We start from the raw sequence: 5,976 nt of genomic DNA, 5'->3' as shown, positions 1-5,976 counted from the left end.
ACTTAAACTGAGCCTTCTGGGCTGCTTTTTTTAAAATAAAGAAAAAAACCAAACCAAAACAAAACAAAACCTATATTTCTCATATACCATTACCTAAGGTATCTCTACTTCGCTGCAGATTTACATTCCCATAAAATTGCAGGATATTTGAAACATGGTAGCCAATTTTTACGAGCATAATTTTGCGCTTTGCCACTTTAGCGCCGGAAACAATAAAGCAATACAAAGTGGTGGTAAATTTTATCGGCTGTTGGAAAACTGTCTGCATCAGAAAATGGTAAAATTAATGTTCCCCACTCAGGAAGGAAAGTATTATGTCACACACTGTCAAATGCAAGAGTGATACCTGTTTCAATTTATAGGTGTATTTGAGCAAATTGTGCTGCGTGCCCAGTGCAATGTAAATTGTATGCCTAATTCAAAAGAGGTCACTTCCTGTAAATGTTTTCAGTGGCATAAAAAGGCACACACCCTTTAATCGTTTTTTCAAAGGCTGCATCAAAAGAGAGAGAAAGGATTTACCCAGGCAAAGTGAGGACTACAGATAATCTGATTGGCTGTGATCACCCCATGTGACCCCGTCCACACAACTTTGACTTCAGTGATGTCATCTCACAGCCAAATGTGATGCACTATGTGACGTAATCATTTTCAAGATGTGATTCCTGGTCTTCTGGGATCATTCTAGGAAGGAGAGAGGAATCATAATGAAAAGGGGAAGGACAATGATACTGAATGAGGGAAAGAGGAAAACTAACAGCAGAAAATTGCTTAAGAAAATGTGACCTGATCAAGGAGAATGTTTTAAAATAAATATCCCCCCCCAACCATATTTTTGGTCTGAATATCTAAACAGCCAAAGATTCAGCACCACAGTAGTAAACAGTTCTCCAGCTGTTGGGTGAAAGGATCTACAACTTATTAATAATGCCTGAAAAAAACATAGCTGAAACAACAATACAAAGGAAATACATGCAGTCCTAAGAAAGAACAAGTTCCACCCTTAAGGGTCATTCTCACTCAAGATATATTCATCCTTCTTGTACTTTATGTAATGGTAAATAATGGTTGTATTTAACCATTATGCAAAGGCAGATAATGGAGTCCTATGATGAAGCTATGCAACTCTGTTCCTATTTGATGCCTGGGGACTATACATAAATCTGAGATCTTTGAAGATCAGCAGGGTGACAGATAGATAGATGATAGATGATAGATGATAGATGATAGATAGATAGATAGATAGATAGATAGATAGATGATAGATGATAGATAGATAGATAGATAGATAGATAGATAGATAGATAGATGATAGATAGATAGATAGATGATAGATAGATGATAGATAGATAGATTAGATAGATAGATGATAGATAGATGATAGATAGATAGATAGATAGATAGATGATAGATAGATAGATAGATAGATAGATAGATAGATAGATAGATAGATGATAGATAGAAAGATAGACAGACAAACAAAGGTGATAGATCTGCCAAAGGGGGGGGGGGGGATTAAATCACTGAGAAAACACACCTTAGAAGCCAATATATGCTTTAACAGACTAGACGGCCTGTTCTCCTGTCCCCCAGTACTTGAGGCTGAACCTTTATCCAGTTGCTTTTCAACCATATCTTGCTCTGGCACCAGCCTTCTTCCAGCGAAGAGCAATTCTCAAGAGATCAGATAGAAAGCTAAATTCCAATCATAATCTTAAACAGCCCAACTGAACTTTGCTTTAGCTGACTTTGGCCGAACTAGACATGCCTATCAACTGGATTAATGCCCTGGCTTTGAGATGTCCTTCGTTCTCAGCATGGAACAAGCAAGGCTATCAACGCAACTCCAATCTGTCCCTTACCTTTATTGGATTCCTTACCTCTGAGCTGAACTTCCTGGTTTGCTCATAGTCCTTAATCTTTCTCCTGACATTATCCATCTCCGGGACAACTTAAAACCAGATGGCGTGACACCAGAGTCTGTAGACAGTGGTGCTCTGTGAAACTCACTGGCCAGTTCGACAGAGCATTATGTTTAGCCATTCAAAATATCGTAGGGGAAGAGCTATGCAGCAGTACAAAGACCATTGAGGCTTCCGGGGGGGGGGGATTCCGTTTATGCCATCTCCATGGTGTACAGTTAGCAGACGACATTCCAGGCAGCAAATTGCAACCCATTGACACATCTTCAGTAAGCACACCATCAAGAAACCAAAAGAGTGGGGGTGAGGGGGAAAGGCAACATTTGCAGAAAGTTAATGAAGTGAGTTCACTAATCCCCTCTTAGATTAGAAGCTTCTTGGTTTCTGGAGTCTTTGGAGACAACGAAGCAATCGTTATATAGTACACTGAGCCCCAACAAATTTTCAAACCCTGTCCCCATTATAATAACTAGTAAAGCCCCTTCTACAGTCGGCATCTGTTCCAGTGTGCAGTTCACTACCACACAGGCTGCCTCAGGAGATCAATCTCATAAGCCGGAAGCAGCTGCTCTTGCTCCTCTCACTCTCCCCATCCAGTTCTTTGGAGCTCTGTCACTAAATTCCAAACAATAAGTTTGCATTATTACTTTATTTTGAGAGACTGGCTTTCAACTGTAATGGCGGCGGCGATAGCGCCAAAGCCAGCGATCTTCCCTCAGACCAAAGAATTGTTTCGCTAATAACATTAATTTGCCTATTTAAAGACTTTCCTTTTCCTTTTTTTTTTCCTTTTCCCCAAGGGTGTGAGGAAAAGAGACAAGATCTTTTGATTTTTAAATAAAATGAGCTGGCAGTAAATGAAGGGAAGTTATTTGTATGCTGATGGGGCTGGTGCCAAGCCAAAGAGGAAAATAGTTTGGCAGGAAGCCAAGCTGAGTTTTAGCCTGGGACTTCCCTTTGCTCTCTGAACTAACGGTGGCCTTTCAAGTTCAATATTAAGATGTCGGGGTCACCAGAAGCATCAGCAGAAGTCAGGAACAGGGGTGTGGATCTTACCTGCGGTCGGAAAAAGGCAAACGCCTAGAAAATAAATGCAATCAGCGTTGCTTGGCATTTAGTAAATTTTGTGTTGCTCCCAAAACTGTAATACTTTAGCCATTTTATTAACAAGCAACAGTAAACTGTGAGCCAGAAAATACACACTCTCACACAATGTGTGACTTAAAAAGGGTAAAGGGACCCCTGACCATTAGGTCCAGTCGTGGCCGACTCTGGGGTTGCAGCACTCATCTTGCTTTATTGGCCGAGGGAACTGGCGTACAGCTTCTGGGTCATGTGGCCAGCATGACTAAGCCACTTCTGGCGAACCAGAGCAGCACACGGAAATGCCGTTTACCTTCCCACCGGCGTGGTACCTATTTATCTACTTGCACTTTGACGTGCTTTCGAACTGATAGGTTGGCAGGAGCAGGGACTGAGCAACAGGAGCTCACCCCGTCACGGGGATTCGAACCGCCAACCTTCTGATCGGCAAGTCCTAGGCTCTGTGGTTTAACCCACAGCGCCACCCACGTCCCTTATGTGTGAATTATGTTATAATAATACCTTGAATTATTGTTTTCTCTCTGAGCAGACAGCCCTATCCTTTGCCACATCCGGGGGGAAAGATATAAACCATAAAATTATTTAAAAGGTGGTCTGGCAGCAGGGTAATATTAACACTGTTTGGCCAATAAGAAAACAAAGATGCAGAGTCCATACATACATCATTACAAATACAAACACACAGCTCTGATTGGTGGGATGTTGTGACCGCAAAGTGATCCTGCAGCATAACTTGGATTCCCGATGACCTTGAAGACTGATGAGAAAAACTTGCCTGTTTATCCTGAAGGGTAAAGGGACATTTGCTGTGTGCTCTGTAGAGCTAATGATCCTGGCTGTTGCCAAGACAGAAAGCTTGCTATTAAAATACAGAGGAAGAAGAAGGCATCATCCCTGGTGTGCCAGAGAAGTAGACAGCTTCCTTCGGTGCCAGAGCACACATTGCATTCACCTGCTGCTGTATCCTCAGGAACTGTACTCTCTTGGCTAGCCAACACTACATACCAATGAAAAAGGAAAAGCAGGTGCTTGTGACAGATGGGAGGAAGATGGAGAGGGTGGGGCAAGGCATATCCATGACACATGTACAGGACAGCCCAAGTAACATTGCCTGCTTTGTCCTTCATCCTGGGCGCACAATAAAATGGCATGCGGCGTTAGCGCTTGTGTTTCCTCTGCTGAGTCTCCAATTGCTTTATTGCATCTGGGGAAGCTTTTAGTCTGGAAGGACTGTACCACTTTAGATTGTAAGTGGGAGCAATCATATCTTTGAATACTTTCCTGCATAAACCAGGGCTTTTTCCCCCCACCCAGAACTCAGTTCCAGCACCTCTCTGGTGGGCGCCATTGCCATTATAAGTGAACAAGGGAGGCGTTCATAGTAAGTTCCAGCATCTCTTTTCCACTTGAAAATACTTATTATTATTATTATTATTATTATTATTATTAATACCCCGCCCATCTGGCCGGGCTTCCCCAGCCACTCTGGGTGGCTTCTAAAAAAAAATCAAAATACTGTAATACATCAAACATTAAAAGCTTCCCTAAACAGGGCTGCCTTCAGATGTCTTCTAAAAGTCTGGTAGTTGTTCTCTTTAACATCTGGTGGGAGGGCATTCCACAGGGAGGGCGCCACTACCGAGAAGGCCCTCTGCCTGGTTCCCTGTAACTTGGCTTCTCGCAGTGAGAGAACCGCCAGAAGGCCCTCGGTTCTGGACCTCAGTGTCTGGGTAGAATGATGGGGGTGGAGACGCTCCTTCAGATATACTGGACCGAGGCCGTTTAGGGCTTTAAAGGTCAGCACCAACACTTTGAATTGTGCTTGGAAACGAACTGGGAGCCAATGTAGGTCTTTCAGACCAGTGTTATGTGGTCTCGGCGGCTGCTCCCAGTCACCAGTCTAGCTGCCGCATTCTGGATTAGTTGTACCTTCAAAGGTAGCCCCACATAGAGTGCATTGCAGTAGTCCAAGTGGGAGATAACTAGAGCATGCAGCACTCTGGGGAGACAGTCCGCGGGCAGGTAGGGTCTCAGCCTGCGTACCAGATGGAGCTGGTAAACAGCTGCCCTGGACACAGAATTGACCTGTGCTTCCATGGACAGCTGCGAGTCTAAAATGACTCCCAGGCTGGGCACCTGGTCCTTCAGTGGCACTATTACCCCATTCAGGACCAGGGAATCCTCCACACCTGCCCACCTCCTGCCCCCCAAAAACAGTACTTCTGTTTTCCCCCCCTGTTTTTGTCTTTGTTTAGCACTGCATGAAACACTACCTGTATTGGAATTATGGCCCACCTCTGGAAGCACCTATGGCAATTTGTAAAAATGAAGTGTTTATCTAAAATGAAGTGTTTACCTAAATGGAGGCAGTGAACCATCAGCAAGCAGAGTGTTGGATCAATCCATCAACCTCTGATGGATGATTTAAAAGGACTGGGTCCGGCATCACTTTTGCTGAACGTGTGTACCAGTATCCATACTCAGCAGAGTTACATCTCAACGCAGCTGCTTCGTTGGAAGCATCCTCGGGGTTGAAGGTACACACAGGAGGCAATAAACACTCATAAAGATTCAGTCAAGTTTAGAAGTTTACTTGACAGGCATGAAAGCATATTGGTAGCAAATACATACAGACATGCAGAGCCATGGTCAAGGCATGCTTGGAGTCCAGTCAGAGTTCCAGACTCTCTCTCTGATCTCACCACATGTCATGAATGAGACAGCTCCCAGTGAAGGTTTGCAGCCAGCTCCCATTGAAGAAAGCAGCCAGGAACAGAGAGAGTTAACTGTCATGCAGGATGAATATCGGCTAGTGCCAACTCCCCTGCCCCTTGGAATAAGGGATTAGTGGAGAGCAAGCTAGAACGCAGTCAAAGCTCGCTGGAAGCACAAACAGGTGGGAAAGAGTTAAGAGACAGCCTCTCAGAGAATGGGGAAGAGGTGGGAGATG

General features: G+C 44.0%; 1 long non-coding RNA gene across 1 annotated transcript; it reads right to left on the bottom strand.

Moving 5' to 3' along the window:
- Nucleotides 1–442: 442 nt before the first annotated feature.
- Nucleotides 443–2,102, bottom strand: LOC309360391. Its single transcript, XR_014164092.1, has 2 exons — nucleotides 1,881–2,102; nucleotides 443–684 (listed from the first exon to the last, which is right to left on the bottom strand). It is a non-coding gene; the product is annotated as an uncharacterized lncRNA (long non-coding RNA).
- Nucleotides 2,103–5,976: the final 3,874 nt, after the last annotated feature.

The sequence above is a fragment of the Podarcis melisellensis genome, assembly GCF_964234715.1.
Source record: "Podarcis melisellensis genome assembly, chromosome: 17".
Classification (NCBI taxonomy): Eukaryota; Metazoa; Chordata; class Lepidosauria; order Squamata; family Lacertidae; genus Podarcis; species Podarcis melisellensis.
This window is presented reverse-complemented; position numbering and strand designations above follow the sequence as displayed.